The sequence below is a fragment of the Myotis myotis genome, unplaced genomic scaffold (genome assembly GCF_014108235.1).
Source record: "Myotis myotis isolate mMyoMyo1 unplaced genomic scaffold, mMyoMyo1.p scaffold_m19_p_7, whole genome shotgun sequence".
Classification (NCBI taxonomy): domain Eukaryota; kingdom Metazoa; phylum Chordata; class Mammalia; order Chiroptera; family Vespertilionidae; genus Myotis; species Myotis myotis.
This window is the reverse complement of record NW_023416379.1, coordinates 43,975,613-44,000,187: the sequence shown is the minus strand read 5'-3', so window position 1 is coordinate 44,000,187 and position 24,575 is coordinate 43,975,613. Positions and strand designations below refer to the sequence as shown.

Genomic DNA, 24,575 nt, shown 5'->3' with positions numbered 1-24,575 from the left:
ATAATTTCCCTACCAAATTCCATCCACTGTTACAGCTTCCTAAACTGAAAGATGTTTGCAAGGGTCAGGCTGATATTTCTCATTCCTTCTCATAATCTAATTTCTAAGTCATTTTTCTTAGCATAAATTATATACGCTACAAATCAGAGGAAAAACAGGGTTTGCCAATGACACCTCCAACTTTTAAAATTTAATACTGAAAGAAGCACCATACATCATAAAGCATCAAACATTATGAACATATTTTTGAAATTCACTTTCTCTGATGTTTTAAAAATTACAGCAGGTTACCTTAAATTGTGTAATACTAATGTAATCATTTCTCTAAGGATTGCTGGTTCACAATTTTTATAGTGAAGATATTAGAAAAATCATATTTGTTGACTTTTTTAATAAAAATGACATCTGTATAGGTTGAACAGTGATGTTTTTCAATGTTTCCATGTAAGTATAGACCATACAATAACTAGGTCACTAAATACTGGCTGCTGCTTTCTGACCTTAAAAAAAAAACATTTAGCCGAAACCGGTTTGGCTCAGTGGATAGAGCGTCGGCCTGCGGACTGAGAGGTCCCAGGTTCGATTCCGGTCAAGGGCATGTACCTGGGTTGCGGGCATATCCCCAGTAGGAGATGTGCAGGAGGCAGCTGATCGATGATTCTCTCTCATCGATGTTTCTAACTCTCTATCTCTCTCCCTTCCTCTCTGTAAAAAATCAATAAAATATATTTAAAAAAAAAACATAAAAAATTATCTGGCCGTGGCCAGTTTGGCTCAGTGGATGGAGCATCGGCCTGGGGACTGAAGGGTCCCGGGTTCCATTCCGGTCAAGGGCGTGTGCCTTGGTTTCGGGCGCATCCCCAGTAGGGAGTGTGCAGGGGGCAGCTGATCGATGTTTCTCTCTTGTCGATGTTTCTGGCTCTCTGTCCCTCTCCCTTCCTCTCTGTGAAAAATCAATGAAATATATTTTTTTAAAAAAATTATCTGTACTAATGTCAGTACGTTGTCAAATTTAAGTCCTCTTTTTCAATGAGTGACTCAATAGTTGAAGATACCTGGCACTCTACTTTAAGCCTTCTATCAACCTAATTAAGTGCCATTCATTCCTTCATTCTCTCTCATTATGCCTTGGCTTATATCCCATTACACAGAAATATGTGTACAGAAACATGTATCAGAACTATATACATCAGTTCCAAGGTAGTGTATTCCTTCAGTAGTAATATAATCATTTCTCTATGGATTGAGAGAGAAGCAGCAAAAGAAAAAATATTAGCGATAGTTTTAAAATACCTGAAACAAATAAAGCAAATATTAATACTTATTACATCTATATGGCAAGTACAACAGTGTTTGTTACATTATTTTCTGAAATTTTCCACATTCTTGAATATTCCATAAAATAAAAATATAGGCTAGAAAGTTAAATTTAAATTTCAGGTAAACAATAAATAATTCAGTATAATATGTCCCATGAACATTTAGGACATACTTGCATGGGACACACTATACTAAAAAAGATGTTCATTTTTGCATTAAAAAATTACATTATATGCTTTATTTTAAGATTTTTTTTTTTCATTTTTAAAAAGAGAGGAAGGGAAAGGAGAGGAAGAGAAGCATCCACTTGAGAGCTGAAGATACATCTATCAGCTGCCTCCCACATACGCCCTACCTGGGATCCAGCCTGAAACTCAGGCATGTGCCCTCACCAGGAATCAAACTGGCAACCCCTCAGTGCTCAGGATAATGCCCAACCAACTGAGCCACACAAGCCACAACAGAGAATAGATGTGTGCATATGCACATATACACATATATTCTGTCTACTGTCAGCTTCATCCAAGAGAATGGGCCCCATGAGGGCAGGAACTTTGCTTTGTTCACTTCAGTATCCACAGCCACCTAAAACAGTGCCTGGGGCATAGTAAATTCTCAATAAATATTTGTATAATGGATGGACTGACAAAAAGGATAAAGCAGTGGTTCTCAACCTTCCTTATGCCGCGACCCTTTAATACAGTTCATGTTACGGTGACCTCCAATTTCATTGTTACAAATTGAACGTAATTAAAGCATAGTGATTAATCACAAAAACAATATGTAATTATATATGTGTTTTCCGATGGTCTTAGGCGACCCCTGTGAAAGGGTCATTCGACCCCCAAAGGGGTCATGACCCACAGGTTGAGAACCACTGGGATAAAGGGAGGCCAAAGCTGCCACAAAAAGAGGACCATATTTACAGGTCTGGATTCCCATATATTTGTTTTTTTAATGCTTATATCATCTTTATTTCAATACTTCAAAATATATTTTCACAGAAATTAGTTTAATTATTTGATTAATGTATTTCAGTTCTTAAGAAGAGATAAGATGTTCTACAAACTAGTAAGTTTACTCCAAATTTACATAAAGAAATCAAAATCTAATGTGACTTATTCAACTCACTATGCCATTTTTCTCAAAGAACTCAAAAACTCACACACGCATAAATTTAATTCTAAAATTAGTGTTCAGGTAAACATTTTTGAAATCTCAAGCTAATAGAGCAGAAAAGCAAAAGCAAGGGTAAAAGAAAAATCGGTATTTGTTAGAAACTCTAAAGGTGGGAGTGGGCTCAGAAGGAAAATCATCGTAGAATGTAAAAACAGCTTTCATTCATTTAACTGAAATTTCTTGACTAGTATTTCTACTACATGTTAGGCAGGTGGCCATGGTGAGCAAAATCAATGTGGTACCTGCCCTTGTGACGTTTATAGTCTGGTGGGGAAGACAAGCCAATTAAACAATCTATGTCCATACAAAAGAAAACCGCTATAAAAGTGGCCAGTGAAGAGTATGATCAGAACAAAAAGAGAGTTGGGAAGGGGAAGCAGCTTTCTTATACTGAGACTTCAAGAATGAAGAGTTGGCCAGGTCAAGAGGGTAACATATTCCAGCTCAGGGGTAAGAACATTTCACATTCAGGAACTGAAAAGATGAACAGAGTGTAGTGGTCAATGAGTAATGTGATAAGAGATGGAGCTGGAGGGATAGGTAAGAAGCAGGTCATGAAGGGCCTCATAAGTTACGTTGTATAGAAATTATTTTGATAGTAAAAAAATTTCCCAAAGAGTTTTTGACCTGAGCTGTGTTTAATAAGGATTACCATGATTGCAGTAAAGGGCATAGAACACAGGAAAGCAAGATGGGGAAGCGAAAGGTACTAGAAAATTATTGCAGTAATCCAGATGAAAAGCAAAGAGGACGGGTTCCTGAACTGAGGTAATGATACTGATTCAGAAGAGAGTGGATGAATCAAAGTGATTAAATCAAATCTATTTGGCTTGTTCTAATTATCTGTATTTGTGGTGGGGTAGAGGGAAAAATCAAGGCCGACTTCCACATTTATAGATCAGAATGACGGTACAGTTCACTGAACTACGGGGATTTTCTTTTATGGGAAGGGGAATGGCAGGAATATCATGAATTCAATCACAAACAAGTTGAATGTGAGATGTCTGTATGACATTGTATGAAATGTACAGTAAAGATTGAATATTCAGGTGTGGTAGAGAAAAGATTGGTTTAGGACAGCTGTGGGCAAACTATGGCCCACGGGCCGGATCCGGCCCGTTTGAAATGAATAAAACTAAAGAAAAAAAAAAGACCGTACCCTTTTATGTAATGATGTTTACTTTGAATTTATATTAGTTCACACAAACACTCCATCCATGCTTTTGTTCCGGCCCTCCGGTCCAGTTTAAGAACCCACTGTGGCCCTCGAGTCAAAAAGTTTGCCCACCCCTGGTTTAGGATCTAAATATCAGAATCAGCCCTGGCCGGTTTGGCTCGGTGGATAGAGCGTAGGCCTGCGGACTGAAGGGTCCCAGGTTCGATTCTGGTCAAGGGCATGTACCTTGGTTGCGGGCACATCCCCGGTAGGGGGTGTGAAGGAAGCAGCTGATCGATGTTTCTCTCTCATCGATGTTTCTAACTCTCTATCCTTCTCCCTTCCTCTCCATAAAAAAATCAATAAAATATATTTAAATAAATAAATAAATAAGTAAATATCAGAATCATGAGGAATACCACTAGAAGAGAGAAAAAAAATCACCCAAGGATTTTTATGTAGACTGAGAAGAAAAGGCAGCATGAGGTGGCAGCACATGAGCCTTTAAGGAATAAATAGATGGAAAAGGTTTATAAGAGGGAATTTCTACAGTAGAAGACCAAAAAACGCTGGTAGAAAACAAACACAGAAGTGTGTTATCTCCAAAACCAAGAAAAGAAGGGGTTTTAAGAAACCAGTACAGTCAACAATGTCAAATGATGTCAAGAAATGTGGCCAAATGGCCCACTGGATTCAGAATTCCAGCAATGTTCTTCCAGTGTTCTATTTCTAATAAATACAAATAGAAGAGCTCCAAAAAAAACTGATGTAAAATCAGTCACTCTTCAAACTCCCTCATTTTTTTCCAAGTTGATGGCCAAAATCAGTGACTTTTTCACTTTTTAAATCAGTGACAAAGCCTTCATTTTGCAAACTTCAGGTTGGTCAAGGGAGCGTTCACTGGCCATACATGAGTATTTTTCCTTGCCAGAAGTCAATTCACTGAATAGTCTCACAAAGCCAGCATCCTGATTAGAATCTCCAACAGTGAAGAAGTAGTGTATGTCTTACTTTTCCCTGGTATCTTGCATGGTTCTTGGCCTGTGCCAAGGAACTCAATAAATATTTGTTCAGTGATGTGTACTTAGAGCATTAATCTGTGAAGCTTCCCAGAAATGATTTTTAAGTTCTTCCTTACCAGTTCAATCCCTGGAGTAGAGACAGTACTAATATTTTTGCAAAGCTTCCTTCACTCCTTAAAGAATGCTAAGGAAAAACTGTTTAGTGAGTCTCCAAGGTATTACCTAAGCAGGCCTCATTTTAGAAAATGCATGCAACACTGGGGGAAAATGTACTAAACTTATTTTTGCAAACGGAGTATCACCTTCATATTAATTCCTTCTTATAAGTCATTCATGTAGAATTTTATAACTAAGTTTCTTAAATCAAGATGGAAGGATATTTATTTCAATCATAAATAAGAACAGAATTTAACATTTTTATATTGTTCCATCTGATTTAGCCTGTTAAACATTTTTATTCACTTTTTAAAAAGTAAAGAAAGCCCTAACCGGTTTGGCTCAGTGGTTAGAGCGTCAGCCCGCGGACTGAAGGGTCCTAGGTTCGATTCCAGGCAAGGGCATTTACCTTGGTTGCGGGCACATCCCCAGTGAGAGGTGTGCAGGAGGCAGCTGATTGATGTTTCTCTCTCATCGATGTTTCTAACTCTCTATCCCTCTCCCTTCCTCTCTGTAAAAAATCAATAAAATATATTTTTTAAAAAAAGTAAAGAAAATTTTTTAAAAAGACAACCTGTCTCATCAGTAAGCATTCTTTCTTGGTATGGAATGTAAGTTTTTCTTTATCATATTTGCATGACATTTTTCTTAGCTATAAAACCGAGTAACTTGATTTCAAAATCACTGACAATTTCAAAATGGCCTAGCAAGTATTTGAAAATGCTAGCAAACATTAGTGACAAAAGAAAGCTGTTTAGGGATCAAGCAAGCTAAATCATGAAAAATAAATTCAATCAAAGTTATTTAGCCTATATTTAATTGGCATCTCTAGGGAAACTTTTTCTAACGCGAGACTATCGTAACTATCATTACAAACGGATGATGAACGCACAGTGCAGAGTAGAAGCCAAAGTTGAATTCTTAACTTTTGACAACACTTTGAAAATCAGAGAAATAATTTCAATCTATGAATCATGAAATCTGGTGATGGAAACATCAGCTATTCAATCTAACCTAGGGACAAACAGAAAATATGATTACTATTTAGAACTGCACATGTGATTACACTCGTATCAAACTTTTAGCTACCACTAAAACTACGCTTCTTTTAAACCAAAGAATAGCAGGACACAAGAACACACTGCAGTCAATGAATAAGCCAATTTGTAATAAGAAACCTACGTAGCGCGCGCGCACACACACACACACACACACACACACACACACACTTACTTCAAAACGACATTCTAGACTGCCCGATTGCTAAATCCACTCACAACTCACTATGGTCAGCTCCCTGCCCAGCCTATTTACCTTTCAGTGCAGGTTTAAAAAAACACACACAAGGAAGCAGCACTCCCTCCCAGAATCTACGTGAAGAAAACGAAAAAGTTACCACGACTTTGGAACGAAACACACACACACACACACGAAAACTAATTCCCGACACACGGGAAGGAATAACCAGCACACGTGGCCCTCACTCCGTGGCCTAACACCTGGGAAATGTGTGGCTCGGGTCCTTTCTGTGATCCCGGCCCCACGTACAAACTCCAAGAATGGGAGGAAGTGCCGGAGGTCTGGGACGGTCCGGGCAGAGGGTGACAGCCCGGGGCGGCCTCCCAGGCAGAACGCACACCACCGAGGGGCCAGCCGCCCGCCGCGCCCTCCCCGCAGTCCCCGCCTCCCGCCAGCCCCACGGGGCCGCGGCGCCCCCTCCCCGCCGCCCTCCCCACCTGCTCACCTCTCGACTCGGGCTCACGCGCTTCCCATCCCTCCGTCAGCTCGGGCTCCGCGCCTCCCTCCCTTTCGGTTTTACTTTGCCTTCCCACGCCAGGTGGGGCGCGCGGGGCAGGGCTGGGGATGCCAGGAGGCCGCCGCGCCCTGGTCCGCACCCTAACGCCGGGCTTGCCCGGGTCCGCTCGCTGTTCCAGGTCACAGCACGCGCGGATGGCCAGACCGCCACCGCCAGACGCACAGACCCGGCAAGTAGGGATGGGGCGGAGACGGCGCGGGCCCCCACGTCACCCGCGGCGCCAACGTACGCACGTCGCTCCCTCCGGCCCCGCCCCTTCCGCGTGCGCGCGCCGCCGGCCGCCCCGCCCCCGGCCTGCTGAGCTCGGAGCAGGACCTGGCCCGAGGCGAGGGCGCGCCCGGACGGTGACTCCAGGTCTGTTGCGTGCCCAGGCTTGTCTCCTCCAGCTGTTTGTCTGAGAGTCTAACCCTGCAATTACTGGAGTCGGCCGAATCTCCCTCCCGCCCTGATCTGTAAAGTGAAGGCCTGGAGAAAAGCGTTCCTCTTAAAGGCAAAGGAGAGAGGAGCCGTGACTATGTATGCAGAACCAGGTAAATGCCATCACCAAATGCCATCACCAGCCAGAGCTCCCGCTGCTGAGTACTTTGTACAGGGTTCCCTGGTTTCAAGTCCTGCTTTCTGGATTCTCGTGTACTTCTCTTCAAGTTATCTCTGCTAGTTGCCTCTTTGGTTGGACCACCCACCACCAAAAACAAACTGGTGATTCTCTGGCTAAATTGAAAACAACAGGAAGGCAACATTCAGGAAAAAATTGACTATCCGCAAGAACTGTGCAGTGTATGCATGTATAGTCCTGGACTAAAAGTTGGGCATGTAAACATGGTATTGAAACCAGCCCAAAGGACCTTCGGGCTTTTGCCTGCCACCCTGAAGCCAAACACCCGACACAGGTGCTGCTGGAAGGAAAGAGGTTTATTCAAGTGCTCATCACTGGAGAAAATGGGGGACTCTCATCTCCAAGCCCATCTTAGCATCTCAGTGCAGGCAGGGGTTTTTATAGGTGGGCTGTTGAAAGAGGGGTACTAAGGAATTCCGGTGACCTGCAGTTTCACATTCCCACTCTCAGGTGGTTTTGATGTTCTCTTTGGTATGTGTCAGCGTCTATCATTCTTTCTCACTGCAGGTTTTATTGCTGATATCTGGGGACAGAATGTTTCAGGCCTGGCTAGCCATCAACATCTGCTGGACTACTGTGATCAAGACCGGTGAAAAGGAGAACTGGAACTGCTGCTACCTGTAACATGCTTAAGTATGAAACATATTTTAGACCAGTGATGGTGAACCTTTTGAGCTCGGTGTGTCAGCATTTTGAAAAACCCTAACTTAACTCTGGTGCCGTGTCACATAGAATTTTTTTGATATTTGCAACCATAGTAAAACAAAGACTTATATTTTTGATATTTATTTTATATATTTAAATGCCATTTAACAAAGAAAAATCAACCAAAAAAATGAGTTCACGTGTCACCTCTGACACACATGTCATAGGTTCGCCATCACTGTTTTAGACTGTAAGTTTTGTTAGTCTATACCTTATACCCTATTACAGTATGAGTTAATAATGTGTTAATAATTTGCTCTTCCATCCCCCCTTCTCATAGGAATATGTCATAACCTGGTTGAACTTTTTTTTTAGAGAAGCAGTCAATAGTGACCCAGTGATACTCTTCACCGGCCAAACCACATCTGGAGTTCTTTGTTCAGTTCTAGATTGAGCACTTCAAGAAGACATCAATGAAGTTGGAATTATTTCCAAGGGGAGCAAAATGATGGAGAGAACTCAAAAGTACCACCAATGAAGAAGTAGTGATTAAACTTGGAAGGATTTTTATAGAAAGGAAAAAGCTACTGGGACTACCTCCAAATAAGTAAAGACTCATCAGAGGACAGATTTGTTTCATGTGGTCTTAAGAAGTGCACACTTAAGAGAAACAGATTTCAGATTTGAAAAGAAGATTTCCTTCTAACACTAGCCAGAAAAGTTGTGGCTTAGGGTGGGTGGAAGCCCTGACCATTGGATTTTACTTTAAGTAGATTCCTATGGTTTTTAAAGGGGAATGGGTACAGAGAAGCCATGCATCAAGAGAATTAGTTGATGGTTTTTTTAAAGCCATTTCCAACCTTGAGATTCAATTAGTCTATAATTTCAGCCTTAAAAAGAATTTACAGGTTAGCTATGAGACAAGACAAAATGCATCAAAAGGTAAATAATGAAAGGAGGCCATATGATAATGAGCAGTACTAACAATAAATGCTAGTACATTTATTGTTCTCATTACAATTCCAGAGGCTTAAGGGAGAAGGAGGAAATGAAAATAGACTGTGTCTAGAACTGCCCTGTCCAGTAGGGTAGCCACTAGCCAAATATGGCTATTTACACTTGAAATGTAGCTAATCTGAATGGAGACATGCAGTAAATCTGAAATACACACCAGATATTGAAGACTTAGTTCAAAAAAATGTAAAATATCTTTTTTTTCTTGTCCCTCCTCCACCACCCCCCCCCCGTCTCCCCGTTCAAAATGTAAAATATCTTAATACTTATGCTGACTACATGTTAAAATAATGGCATATATTGGGTCAATATATTAAAATTAATTTCACCTGTTTATTTTTTTAATGTGCTTACTAGAAAATTTTAACCCTACCAGACCACTGTACCGATTTTTCGGTAATTTCAGTGGATTGGCACACAAAGGTAGAATATTGGCACTAGATGAAAGGTAGACCTATTTTCTACAATGTCTCCAAGTTCCATCTTATTCTAACCACTTGTTTGCATGTAACTAACATTTTTCTATATCATGTTGGTTTTTTCTCTTTAATGCTCAGGAGCCCAGGTATAGGGGACAGTTAGGTTCAGGGCCTCAGGCCTGGTAGACTTAATATATGGCTTGAATCTTATTTCTATTAGATAGTTCTGGCCAAAAAAAATATACTTCATTGAATTTATCAAAACTATCTATAAAGGAGAGTGAACTGGAAGACATTCTATCTACTAAAAACAGAGGAAAACCATATTAATGACCAATTCTTTTTATACATATACTAGAGGCCTGGTGCACAAAATTCATGCACAGGGGGTAGAGGGTCCCTCAGCCCAGCCTGCAACAATGCCAGCGTCCCTCATCCCGGCCTCTGGCCCAAGGCCCCTCTCCTCCTTCCATGTGGCTGGGGCTGGGATACTGGGCTTGCATCACCATGAGCCCAGCGTGAGCCCAGCATCCCTCGCCCTGGCCTCTGGCCTGAGGCTCCTCCCCTCCCACGTGGCCGGGTTGGGGACCCTCCCCTGCCTCCATGCGGCTGGGGCGCAGACGCTGGGCTCGCATTGCTGGGGCGACACCACCAGCGACCCACCCTGGACCACTATGGGTGCTTTCCATCTTTGTTGTCGAGTGATGGTTAATTTGCATATTTCTCTTTTATTAGATGGGATGAACATAAAAAGAATCAACAGGCAAATCAGGGTTATCACCACTATGAAAAAGACAAAGAAAGGCAGGTAGAAAAACTAACTCCAAAGGAATCAAGTATAATTCCTGAGATAAAAGAACATTTCTAAAAAGCACTCCAATTTATAATTCTCCAGTATTAAAAATATATTACATCAGGGTACTTTGAAAAAGGAACAACCATAGAATGAAATAGAGTTCTGAAACACTTATAAAACATCATTACTTAAGTAAAACCAAAGAAATCTAGAACATAGCATACATAAACATAAAAGAAAATATGAGAAAAGATTCATGGAGAGCCAATTCAGCAGACTTCACATTCAACTAGTGGAAGAGTTTAAAAAAGAAAAATTGAGAAAAATATTTTTAATTATATGTTTAATTATAGGAGGCCTTTTTAGGATATAGAAGAAAAGTTTTCAAGTTTAGTAGACTATAGGGTACCAGAAAATAGATTTAAAAAGACTCATACTCATTATGCTAAGTGATTTCACTCATATGTGGAATCTAATGAACAAAATTAATGAATAAGCAAAATCCAGAAAGGTTGACAGCTGTCAGGGGTGTTTTGTCAGGAGTTCTATTACTATGGGAGATGAAGAGATATTTGGAGACAAGTTTTTTTTTATCCAGGATGCTTTTTTCTTGCTCAATTAAAGCAAATTTACTGGTATTAAAAACCTAAGGAGAGCCTCTCTTCATTTCTTATCAGAATGAGTGGAATATCAAGAATAATTTTCTCGCTTTCAAGCACATAAGAGAGCTTGAAAATAAGAGAATAAAAAAAATGGCAACATAAAATCTTGGATATTAATTATTTTAAGGATTAATTTTTCCTGAAGTTTAGAGTGTTCTTAAGCATGTTTAATACAGTCAAATTGAATATTTCATTCACTCTTCCCACAATAATTAAGCATATATCACATAACCCACACTTTGCTATGCATTGTGGAACTTTAAAAAAATATATGATCTCTAGTCTCAAGGAACTTAGAGGAACTTATAATGTGGGTGGGTGACAAAATTTTTTTTAACATATTTTTATTGATTTCAGAGAGGAAGGGAGAGGAAAAGAGAAATAGAAACATCAATGATGAGAGAGAATCATTGATCGGCTGCCTCCTGCACTCCCCACACTGGGAATTGAGCCTGCAACCTGGGCATGTGCCCTTGACCGGAATTGAACCCTAGACCCTTCAGCCCGCAGGCCGACGCTCTATCCACTGAGCCAAACCAGTTAGGGCTGGGTGGGTGACAAATTTAACACAAAACTATTTGAGAACAATTAAGTGCTGAGTTGTGAGGTATATTATGAATCCCCAAAATTGTCCAAAGTAAAAATAGGCCACTGCTGCATTCAGGAGATTAAAAACTTTTGTGCAAAAAGTGAACACTGAATTGGGCATAAAGAAGAGGTAGAATTTATATGCAAAATTATGAAGGGTTATTTGTAGGATTGATTCTAGAAAATAAGACACACTGAGTTTAAAGTCCACACCAGTTTGTTGCTGGTGGTAGCCTAAAGGCTAAAAATGGCTTACTTGGTAGTTTATAAACAGGTTTCATTTCTGGTTCTTGCTCTATATTGTAACCACAAGTAGCAGCAGAATGCCTGACACATAGCAGATAGCAAATACTTGTTAAAGCAATACAAATTTTTGCACTCAATATTTCCTTTATTATGTGGCTAAGAACTTTCATTTTTTTATTGAGGTATAGCTTTACAAAAATAGAGGTATACTAAAATGAGACTACTACCCAAATTAAGATATAGACCATTTCCAACACTCCAAATACTCCCTATGACCTTCCCAATGAGCACTCAAATCTCCCCACCCCACCCCAGAACATTCCAAGATAGCCACTATTCTGACTTCTATCAACAGTGATTAGTATTCCTGGTTTTCACATAAATAAAATCATAGTATGTCACTCAACATATTTTCATGTGGTTGACACCTGGCCTTACTTTACAACACTTGTTGATACTTGAAAGAGATACTTTTCCACCTTCTATTTAAAAAATATTTTCTTGTGGGAAAACCCCATAAAGGTGTTTATTGTAGAGTAATATACATTCAAGGTGTCATTGATCTTTAAACTTTAAAGACAGGTTGTGCTTACTTTAAGGGTAGGCAAGGTCATCATAAACTCCATCCTATACCTATATAGTACAACTTGGTACTTCAAAAGTGACAATCAGGCTCTTGCTCAAACAAACCCGAAACCCTATGAAAAGATCAGATCAACTGCAAAGTTAGAGGCACAATCCCTACCCTCACTTCTGACACTAACTGCAAGAATGGAGTAGGAGTACTAACATTTTCTTTTCCCCCTAATTATGTGTGTGCATGTATATATATATATATATATATATATATATATATATATATATATATATATATAAATTATTGACCTGTAATGTGTATTTTACATTGACAACCACTACAAAATAAAATTCAGTTTCCCAGGAGACTGTAAAGCTAGAACTGACCATGAATGAAAGACAATGCTGAGTAGCAGCGTTTCAGTGATATTGAGGCTTGGAAATTAGATAAGGGTACAGGATTCCCTGTAAACTTCCAAAGACCTCCATAAGGAACAGTGAAATTGTCAAAATTGTCCCTATATTTTGAACATTCTTTCTTTACATAAATGTGTTGGGGAGTCATCACTGAGGAACAAATATCATTATAGTTTAAAATGAAATTAAGAGATTTATTGGTTAAGGTGCCATTTATTATTAACTAGACTAGAGGCCTGGTGCACGAATTTCATGCACAGGTGCAGTCCCTAGGCCTGGCCGGTGATCGAAGCATGAGCATCTGGCATGGAAGGCCAGGTCCCAGCTGACCTCTGGACACTGGGCAGCACCTTGGGCCCCAGGCCCCTACGCGCCCCCTCTGCCTGAGTCATGGCACCCAAGTCCCCATGAGGGGATGCAGTGAGTGCAGCTGGATGCCGCAGGCCAGGGCACAGTGTGGGCCTCTGGGCTGCCCAGCAGCGCCACATGGAAGCTGGGCGGGCAACATGCTCTCTCCCAGCCGGCCTTGTAGACTGGCTCCCAAGGGCTGCGGCCTGGCTTACCCAGAAGAGGCCACGCAGGTGTGGGGAGCATTCCTCGTGGGTGCCTGGCACCTGAGTACTGGGGTTTCCCTGGTGCATGAGCCTTGGTGTCCTGGAGGAGGGTAGCAGGGGGAATGAGGGCAAGCTCAGCAGACAATGTGCATTCTCACCACACCTCCATCCCCATCACCCCCACTCCCAGGTAGCTGGTGAGAGGTCACAGCCCCACCCCTCCCCGCCTGGGCACCGTGGGAGGTTGGTCGCCACCACCCACCCTCAGTTCCCAATCTCAGCCCTGGGCCCAGCCCCGATTGAGTGATTAGGGCTTGCTGGCCACTGGTTGCAGTCTGCAGGGGGATCGATCGGGGCCAGCCCCTGGCCTGGCCCCCTCAGTGCCTGGGAGCTGGGCTGCAGCCCTGCTCCCTGCCACTGTCACTGTTCGCCATCTGCAGGGTGCTCAGCAGGGCAATTGGGTCTCGTTCACACCCACCTTGGCCTGGCGCTGCCCACTCACCTGCTCCACCATTCTGTCACAGTCCTGCTCCCATTGGGGCCCACCGGGGCCAGCAGTGCCTCCACTGCTGCCTGCTGCCAGCGCTGTCTGCTACCAGCGCTGTGTCGCTGATGCTCACCATGTTCCACACCACCCCGTGGTGGTCAGCACAAGTCATAGCGAGTAGTCGAATGCCCAGTCAAACAATTTGCATATTAGGTTTTTATTATATAGGATGTACTCTTTCTGCTTAAAGTAATTTTTAAGTACTGTTTTGATAGATTTAGCTTCTTTTCTAGTTTATATATGAGTTATACTTTTTTGTTCTTGTTAAGATATAGTAGAGATACAGGACTTCAGTTGATGAAATAGCTTACAGACGAAATGCCATCTTTGCAGCTCAAGCCGGGCAAGGGCAGTTGAAATCAATCAAATCACAGAACCGCCAGGCAGCTGTTGTAGAGTCATTGGTCAGGAAGGGCAAGGTTTGTCAGGCATAAGATTCTGATTCCATAGCCTTGAGAGGCTCAGACTGAAAGCTATATTGTACTAACTCTGTAGGGTGATCTGAAGGTTCATTCATCCATTCATTCAATTTTGACATATATTGAGCACCTACTGTGAGTCAACAGACACACTAGCAAACAAGATAAACACCGTGTTGGTTTTTACAGACGATAGCTGACATTCACTGTGCATCTACCTGCTGTTTACTTGTCACAGTGCTGAACACCCTTCCTGGAATAATGCCGGTGGTTCTTGATCCAGCATCTAGAAGGGTTCAGAAACCTGAAAAAGGGCTGTGCATAAATTGAATAAGATTCCAGAGATGAAACATAATTTTGAAAGGCATTATAGGGAGTCAGAGAAGACTTAGCTAAAGGAACTAAGTTCTCCTTGTCTCAGGGCCCTTTGCTATTTATTAACACAATTTGTCCTAAGGCTTGGTGGAGATATACACATCAAAGGGTAGGGTTTCCCATACACAGTCTATTGTCAGATTTGAGGAAATGCCTCTGGCTGTTCAGGTGTTTGGCCAGTAGGAGGCAATAACATGTAAATTAAGATGCCTTTAGCTGTCTGGCAGCAAGCAATCATTTAATGCATCCTTTTCAGGTTTGGGAAAATGCCCTCAGCCATCTCCAGATGATCAGCCCTGCTGACATGCTGGAATTGGCTTCCAGCACTAGAACACTAAGAGGGTGTATTACTCTCATTTTTAATAATAAGTGGTTTTATCTAGATTTCACAGGCAAGGAAGCTGAGTCTCTAAGAGGTTGATGATCTAGCTGAAAGAAAATGTCTAAAGACCGCTTGTCCCACCCTCTGAAGCTGAACTTTCTTGCTCTTGCCAGTTGTAATGGACATAGTTTCTCAGTGCCTAAAAAAGTAGCTTTATCTTCTCTGCCACTTTCGGTTTCTGTGCTGGATATAAGAGCCCCATCTTTCGGCAAGATGTGGAATTTCATAAAGAAAGACGGGACTGATGACAGACTTGTCAAGCATTACCTTAGCTCTTCTTTATTAAATGGTTTATTATCTAGAATTCTAGTATTTTTCTAGACCAGAAGAAGGGACACATTTTGATTACATTTCTGCCAGTTGGTATTCATTTTGCTATTATGCAGAAGAAAGTTAGAAAAATAAGAACAGATCTTAATTTTAGTACATGTATTAGTACTTAAAATATACATTCAAGGTTGCTTAAAAATAAGTTCTTCCTTAAAAATGTACTATTGATTTTACAAATTTTTAAAAATATGTATTTATTTATTTGGAGAGAGAAGAAAGGAGAGGGAGAGAGAGAAACATGGATAGGCTGCCTCCTGTATACCCTCTGCTGGGGATGGAGACTACAACCTGAGCATATGATTTTTAAATTTTTTAAATTTAAAATCTGGCTAAAATTAATGAAAGAAGAGAAAAATTGTCCTAGCCTGAACATAAAGTCTCAGATTGACACAATCCTGAACAAACATGATTCTTTAACAAGTGAAGTTTCACTAAAGTGAAGTTTGACAGAAGGAATGCTGAGTAAGTGCTCAATGGGAGTATTTCTCCTTTTAAACTTTCACAAAGACACAACTAGAAATTATAAACACTCACAGTGTGGGGCAAAAGTAGGTTTACAGTTGTAAGTATACAAAACAGATAATTCTTGCATTATTATTTATGAATTATTGTATTATTTTCCATATGAAAAACTTTTGCCCCATCTTGGATATAAGCAAAACAAGATTAAGCAATAATTTTTTATTATGTGTATAGTACTAATTATAATAATTTATTTTATAAAAGCAGATATCTATATATATAAAAGCTCAGCAACCAAACAGTGGAATGACCAGAACAACTGGTCGACCAGTCACTATGATGTGTACTGACCACCAGCGGGCAGACGCTCAATGCAGGAGCTGCCCCTGGTGGTCAGTGCACTGCCACAATGCCTCAGAGGGCGGGTCCACAGCTGCTCGGCTGACTGGGATGAGCAGCGCTCCCACAGTGGGCCGATCCCCGCAGGCTATGCCCCACCAGTGCACAAATCCATGCACCAGGCCTCTAGTTATATAATATCTTCCCATTGCTTGAAACTCTGGAAGTGACAACTATATCCTACCAATAGTAAGCTTGTGTGTTGAAACCTCATCCGACAGAATGAATAGAGGTTTCTATTGTCCACAACTGATATCCGTTCCAAAACTCTAGCTCTATTTTCCCTGACTTACATCCATTGCCCTGATAAGTTTTAGGAATGATGACCAGTCCTAAAGCATCAGCATTCTTCTGGTCCACCCCCAAGCAGTCAGTCTCTTCTTAGGCTCTAAATTTCCTGGAGTAGAGGTGAAGTCAGACCTCAGCCTACAGTTCACTTAAGCTTTTTGGGGCATCTGTACAACACTAGTTCTTTGCATTTTTCAACTGCAGAAAACACATTTCAAAGTTCTCCCATAATCCACTGGCTGAACCCCTCAATAGACTTCAGGTTAAAAGGTCATACTCATCTACACCTATTCTCCACACAGGGTGGGTACTCACAGCACAGCGGCAGCCCTCCAAAGAAGCTTCTCCTTTAATTCTCTGACACTTTCTAATATCATTGATCTGATTGAACACTCAAAGAATCATGTAACAGTTTCTTTTTTTATTTTATTATTTTTATTTTTTGTTTATTATTTATTTATTTATTTATTCACTTATTTATTTATTTTTAAATTCTTTATTAGTTAAGGTATTACAAATGTGTCCTCATCCCCTCCATTAAACCCCCATCCCCCCCCCCCACTCATGCTCTCATCCCCCTGCTGTCCATGTCCATTGGTTTAGCTTATATACATGCATACATGTCCTTTGGTTGATCTCTTCCCCTTACCCCCTCCCTCCTCTACTTTCCCTCTGGGATTTGATAGTCTGATTGCTGTTTCTCTGTCTTTGGATCTGTCCCTGTTCATCAGTCTGTGTTGTTCTCTATATTCCACAAATGAGTGATATCATGTGGTATTTATCTTTCTCTGACTGGTTTATTTCACTTAGCATAATTCTCTCCAGCTCCATCCATGCTGTTGCAAAAGGCAAGAGTTCCTTTTTTTTTTTTTTTTACCGCAGCATAGTATTCCATTGTGTAGATGTACCACAGTTTTCTAATCCTCTCATCTGCTGATGGGCACTTAGGCTGTTTCCAAATCTTAGCTATGTTGAATTGTGCTGCTAAGAACATAGGGGTGCATATATCCTTTCTGAATGTAACAGTTTCTTGAGTGCATTTCCTTTGTCAGCCTTCATATGGAAGGGAGACTGTCTCTCATACTCACTTGGGCACTCTGTCATCTCTTAGTACTTCAACAGAATCTCTGACAGGGAGAATCCCATTCTAAGGTCCTGTTAGATATAGAAATACAAAGAACTGGGACACATTATAGAACCTAGATGTGAGTGGCACTACTACATACCAGACCAGGATCCTGTTAATGTAAAAAACATTCAGATCTGTAAAGAATTTTGTGAGTTTATTGGAACCAAACTGTTGACATATACCAGGAAACAGAACCTCAACGAATTGAGATAATGCTCCATAGAATGGGGAGTTCATACCTTGTTTTTATAAATTACCATCAAAAGGAAAATACGTAAGTGGGTTACATGAAATTCATTGGTGATAGTTTAAGGAGGTGGGATAAAGCAAAGCAGGGAAACCTCTGGGTTAGGATAAAAAGTGAAATGATGGACATGTGCTTCTTTTACATAGATAGATACCGGTGTCCTGGTGCCATTTGTTTTGCCCCAAGGGTTCGGGGGGGGGGGGATAAAAGGGAACTTACAAGTTACCCAGACATTTCACAGATATCTTATCTTAGATGCAAAAAGACAAATGGGCTCAGTAAAGATCTAAGTTGATCTTTGTCAGGGAAAATACCGGCCTAGGACATGACTACCCACCATAACCTGTTTGTAGCCAAATATTTAATTTTCAGACCATCTTTTGTGGTTATTTTAGGTCTTTGAGTTTGTACAACTGCCATGCAGGCCTTCCCTGAACTAGTCACATTAGCATATGGCCCCTTTTGTCCACAATCCAAATATTTCTAAAATCATGTCATTATTTTCCACCTCTATTACCAACATCTTCATTCAAAACTTCATAATCTCTTACCAGTACTGTTGCAGTCACTTGTTTCTGCCTTGATTTTTATCCCATTAAATCTCTTCTTTATAATCCACCCGATTGATTGACCTAAAATGCAAATATTACCAGGTCACTTATCTGCTTTAAACCTTTCAAAATCTCCCAATAGCCATGCCCTAGAGGCATGCTTCTCAAATGTTGGAGTGCATACCAATGCCAGGAATCTTGTTAAAATGAAGATTCTATTTAAGTAGGGTTGGAATATAGCTCCTAATCCTGCATTTCTAAAGCCCTCTGAGATAATTCTGCTCCAAGAACCATACTGAGTACCAAGGACCTAGAGACATTTGGGCTTTTTAGTTGTGTCATTCAGGGACCCACCTGAACTTATCGACAGCTCTCATCTCATTTCTTACCTTTCCCCACAACTCCAGGTTAGAATCTCAGAAAAATTTATGCTGTTTTATGCCTGTCCTTTTCTTTTTTAACTGGTATTTATATATAGCGGTAACTGGGATCCTTCAATTCCTTTAAGGTTTGCCTGTTAGTTTCCCATGGCTGCTGCAACCAAGTACCTCAAACTGGATGGCTGGGGAGGGGGGGGGGAGGTTGTGGGAACACACACAAAAAACAAAAACACAGAAATTTATGTTCTCATGGTTCTGGAGACTGGAAGTCTGAAAAGGTGTCAGCAGGGCCATGCTCCCTCCAATGGCTTTAAAGAAAAACCTGTTCCTTCCCTCTTTCACTTTCTGGTGGCTCTGGGAATCCCTGTGGTCACATTGACTCTTGCTCTTAGGCCCCATATCTCTGCCTCATATTTATAAGAAGGTGTGTGATTGCATTTAGGGCCTACCCAGATAATTCCAGATAAATTCCTCCTCTCAAAATCTTAATCACGTCTTTTGCATATAAGGTGACATGTACCCTTTTGCCATGTAAAGCAATATTCACAGCTCCTCAGGATGAGGATGTAGACATATCTTTCTGGGGGAAGAGTCATCATTTAATACACTACATGTCTCTTTTTAGAACACATGGCATACCATTTATGTAATTTATTTTTTAGAAAGTTTTTCCTGATTCCTAGCACTTATCCAAATGGCTTTGTGCTTTTTTTTTTACATATCAGATATCACACTATACTGAAACAGGAATTTTGGGGGTAAAATAGGACAGGTTTAGGAAATTTTAGAAATTTTGGAAATTAAGGGGACCATGGAGGAAAGCACAGGGCTGCAGAGCACCAGAAAGTATATTTCCATAGAATGGGGGAGCTGGAAAGCTGCAACAGGTACATTTCCATAGAATAAGGAAGCTGGGAACAGCAAAAGGTCTATATTTACAAAACAAAGAGAAGGAAGCCATTCAGAAGTGAAAGGGCAAGGGCTACCCCTCCATCTTGCCCCAGGGTGAGAGCTATTCCCTCCATTTTACCCTGGATCCTCCATTTTTGGCCAGCAGCCTTAGCCATGTGCTCCGCAAGGAGCTTCTTCCCAGAAACCCAAGCCTCTGCTAGCCACACCTAGGATTTCTTTAAACTAACCAATGATAATCAAGGGAAGTGCGCGACATAGATACGACCACATCCTGTGTAACAAGACACCGACTTGTGCCCGGCCAATCGGCAGGGCCCACAGTCCTCTCTCCTCCCCTTATTCCACCTCCCTATAAAACCCCTCTTCCCACAGGGCTAGCCCTCTCTGCCGCTTGCTGCTGCATTGGTGAGTGTTGTCGGGGAGCCGAGCTAGCTCGAATAAAGACTCTTTGCTTTTGCATCGGACTCGGCTGGCTCCCTGGTGGTCTTTTGGGGATCCTGAAATCTGGGCATCACAGAAGGAGAAGAAGAAAGCCCAAAGGGAATAGGAAAACAATAAGGAAGGAGGGTGGAGGGGCAGAACCTCACCTGTCCCATGTGAGGTTCAACTTTTGAGCCCAGGAGTTACTATGGTAACCAGTGGAAGAGTGACCAATCAGAGGGGATATCAAGGCACCAGGATCTGCAGCCTTTATAAGCCATAGGGAAAGGGAACCCAGTGGGACCCTTTCCCCCTCCCTAAGTGGGTGTCCACTCTGTGGGATTCTTCCCACTCCCCACGTCGGAGTCTCTACTTGTTCTTCAATAAATCTCTACCTTTGCTATATCACCTTCTGTCCGTGGATTCATTCTTCAATTCCGGAGGACAAAGAATCCGGGTTCTAGTCCAAAAATTTGGTATCAATAACTGCTATAACTATAACTGCTAATTTCCTCCTGTGTTCTTTACTTATCATCTATACATATATATTGTCATATATAATAGCTGCTCCTACAATCTGAGACATATAGGAGCTTAACAAATATAACAAAGCTTATTTTTGAAAGGTTCGGAGTGGGCCGGGGTCACGCATCTATGACATGAGGCCATAATGTATCAAAAGAGATTTTATTCCCGACACCTGCGTGCAGGTGGGCTGAGACCAAGAAAGACATCAGCAAAGAGAGCAGGGAGAGATAGGTTTTTCTTAATTTTTGCTTCCTGCAGCCGCTCTGCTGATGTAAGGGTCTGGTCCGTCCTTGGTTCCTCCCATGCCAGGTGTCTTCTGGTCATCTGAGCTATGCTGTGCTCAAGGCTGAAAGCTTTCTGCAAGATATCTGCTAAGCACAATCATTTTTTCTCTGCCCCATTTTATTCTCTTTAACCCTTTCAATTTTTAATTGGGGGACTTTCTTATTGTCTACACTGGAATAGGTAAGTGTACTGTATAGTCTCATAGAGCTCTGAACTTCTTTTAATTTCTTATCCTAGGTACACACGTGTAATTGTTAGATGTCTGCTCCTCCCCTACATTATAAACTCTATGAGAATAAGGACCCTCTCTTTTTTCCATTGTCCTATTTTTGTTCCTGACACAGTGCTCAGCACAGGGTATTTGCTCAGTTAGGACCAGTTAGGGGAATGATCAACCGAATGAATGGATCTCTGGGAGAGATATTGATAAGGGAAGTGGTGCCCTTGAGTTTTAGTTTAATACCAGGAGTTGCAAAGCAGTGTATTCCAGGAAAAGAGGAAGAAATGTAAGAGGCTTCTTAAAAACTCACTGGAATACTTAAGGATAGAGTAGGAAGAAGGCAGCAAGGGTGAGGATGGGCAAGGAAAAACTAACTGGGCTCTGAAACTAGCCACCACTTATTGGAGGTTTGTTATGTGCCAGTCTATTTGCTTTCACTCGTGTAACAAAAATGTGACTGTACCCTCTGAGCAGCCTCTTCTCTTGCACCCAGCTCACTGCGAGGAGACTCAGCACTTCAGGCATTCCCTGCAAAAGCAAGCCCAACTTCAGAAACATCGGTTAGTAATATAAATGTTATGAAGTTTTCTTTGGGAAACCTGTCTTGCGCACAACAGAGCAAACTTTAAGCAAGCTATTTCATTACATATCTCTATTCATCTCTTTCAAAATCTTTCTTTATCCATACAGACTCTAGATCTCTCCATTTTTCTCTTGACTGACATTGATTCCCAGGTCCCTTTGTTATAATGAGGCATTTTGTTACAGTACCTTCTCGGTAAAATAGTAAGCTTTAAGTCCATTTCTTTAGACCAGGGATGGGGAATGTCCAGCCCACAGACCATATAAGGCCTGAGAAATCATTTGGTCTGGCCCTGCTAAGGCATTAGGGGGGAGTTAATTAAATGTTTGGTCAAATATAGCAGGCTAATTTTAAGTTGATAATTTTGTATGGCCTGTGAATGATGTTATAAATATAGAAATGGCCCTTGGCAGAAAAAAGGTTTCCCACCCCTGCTTTAGACTCATTGATTTTAAGGATAGTAAGATTTTGTAGAGACTAAATAACTTATCCAGTGTCACACAGATAAGTGGTAGTGCTAGATTAAAATCCAGATCTTCTGCTGCCACAGACTATGATTTTAATCATTATTTAAACATAGCACTTTGAAGTTGTATTTAAATATCTGTTCTGTGTTTGACCCCTAGACAAATGTTTCTAGAGAGAGATCACTCACTCCAGCTCACCTAAAAGAACTAATGAATGAGAATCTCTGGGAGTGGGGCCAGGTCCTACAGTTTTAACAAACTCCCTGGCAATTCTTATGCACATGTACACTTAAAGGACCTCTGCACTAGACTACAATCACTTCAAGAATAAAGCCTGTGGTTAATTGATCTTGGTGGTTATTTATCTTGTCATCAGTGACTTGCACTGTGCCAAGCTTCATGTATAAAAATAAGTGTTGAGTTAGACCAAATTGATTTAGGGCTCCTCCTCACCCTCTTTAGTGAAGACTGCTTTCAGAACCTCAGATGAAAGTGAACTTCTGAGTGAGGATTAAGTGGCTTTAACTGTAAGATTTAGAAGGAATAAGAACAGGAAACTTATTAGACTACTTAAAAATCGAACAACGTGCTTTCCTTGCATAGCATTCAATCTCAGCTAAATTTTAGTCAGTTTCAGAGCTTGGACCTCTTGTGCTACTTATACTACTGAATGACCCTGACTGTAATCTACTCCTTTAGTCTGTATCTTCCCAGAAAGAAGGGTTAGAGACTTGCTGTTTCCCAAGCAGAGGGATGATATAAAAAATATTTGACAATCTGGCCACCAAGCCATCTCAATGGACACAGACTCAGTAAAATATTGGCTGTAAATAAATAATAGAATACAGAGTTGACTCCAATAGATAAATCATCTATAATAATAAAAGGGTATATGCTAATTAGACTGCACATCCTTCCGGATGACCTTCTGGACGAAGCCTGGGCTGTGAGGGAAGCCCAGTTCCTGGGTGCCAGAGGGAAGCTGGTGCCGGCAGCTGGGGGAAGGAAGGCCTACTCTTGCACGAATTTCATGCATAGGGTCTCTAGTCCAATAGACATAAAAGAAATGACCTCAAGAACAATGAGAACCAGGGAATTGAATATTGTTAGAAGTCTCTCTTATCTCTCCTTTCTCTTATTTCCACTTTGCTGTCATCCATTGTTGGTAGTTTCATCCACGTGGCTTGGAACATAACTTTTTGACTTTCATACATGATGGTCCCTGACTCCTACCACCTCAGAGAGACTGATTCTTTTAGTTTTAGTTTGAAAACTTCTGCAGAAAGACTAAGCGGCTGGCTTACATCAGACACCTTTTCCTGGATAGATCGTCTATGGGAGATGGATCACCTTTTAATAAATTATTTATACTTGAACTCACTATGTGGGGGCAACTAATGCCTCCAAATATCATATTTATATGTTGGTGATTCCCAGACATTCCCCGGCCTTGACCTGACCCAAATCCAGGATCTTCTATGTAAAATGTCTACTTAATATTTTCACTTGAATGTCTAAGGATGACTTAGTCAAGACAGGCTAGGCAGCAATCAATGCTCATATCTCAGTGGCTTAACATAACAAATGTTTATTTTTTGGGGGAAAAGTCTACTGTGGTTCTGGGCAGTTTTCCAGGGCAGCATTTCTTTATGTGACAACTCCGTGATCCAGACTGAGTGAGCTCCACCATCCGAAACATGAAGCCTCCTGGTCAATGAGACAAAAGAAGAGAATGCTTCACCTGGGATGTGATGCCATCAGGTCAGTTTACAACCCATCGGCCCAAAATGATCACGTAGCCCCAGGTAGCTATAAACTGGTGGGGAAGTAAAATCCTCCTGTGTGTCTTGGAGAGGAGAGTAAGATATGGGTGAGTGCTAGAAGTCTCTTTCACAAAGAGGCATCTTTTTATTGGTTTCTCTTCTTACCACCTATCCCCCAATCTTTTCTGTATTAGTTATCACGACAAATAAGAGCCTTTCAGTTTTTCAAGCCAAAACCTTAGCTTAATCCTCAATTCCCTCAAAGACCACATCTGTATAAATGTTCAGTCCTGTTAGTGGTCTCTGCCTTAAAATATACTGGGTGTCCCCCCAAAATGTATACACCTTGTGTACTTGACAGCTCAATTGAGGTTTCTTTCTTTTCAGATTTAACCCATTGGAATTAATAATTATTCAAAGTGTGTATACATTTTTGGGGGATGTATTGCATATACATAAAAGATAACGTTTTTTGAAATGTTCCATGTTAAAGGAGCCTAAGGGACATGAAAACTAAGTACAATACTGGATCTTATACAGGAGGAAAATCCTAAATAATAAAAGCATAGTATGAAAATTTTCCCCTCAACTGGGAGTTTGACCAGGGGTCAGGCCGGCTGGGCAAAGGGAGGGAGTACCCGGTCAGCCGCCACCAGCTGCCAAGGACCCTACCAGTGCAAGAATTTTGTGTACTGGGCCTCTAGTA

The 24,575-nt window shown here is 41.2% G+C and overlaps 1 protein-coding gene and 1 long non-coding RNA gene across 16 annotated transcripts in view; one reads left to right on the top strand and one right to left on the bottom strand.

Moving 5' to 3' along the window:
- ASCC3 (activating signal cointegrator 1 complex subunit 3) overlaps window positions 1–6,853 on the bottom strand; it is a 250,869-nt gene extending 244,016 nt beyond the window's left edge. For 7 of the 14 annotated variants that reach the window (XM_036317971.1, XM_036317970.1, XM_036317979.1 and 4 more), the window contains exon 1: window positions 6,578–6,851. The gene's annotated coding sequence lies outside the window, so the exon portion shown is untranslated. Of the gene's footprint in view, window positions 1–6,577 lie in introns of all 14 variants that reach the window. The other 7 variants (XR_004968946.1, XM_036317986.1, XM_036317987.1 and 4 more) reach the window with 3 other exon arrangements.
- A 39-nt stretch (window positions 6,854–6,892) lies between these two features.
- Window positions 6,893–10,713, top strand: LOC118660493. Of its 2 annotated transcripts, none has more exons than XR_004968948.1 (3): window positions 6,893–7,179; window positions 7,773–7,898; window positions 8,251–10,713. It is a non-coding gene; the product is annotated as an uncharacterized LOC118660493 (long non-coding RNA). The 2 variants fall into 2 exon arrangements; XR_004968947.1 differs by having other exon boundaries at window positions 6,900–7,179; window positions 8,286–10,713.
- The last annotated feature ends 13,862 nt before the right edge of the window (window positions 10,714–24,575 follow it).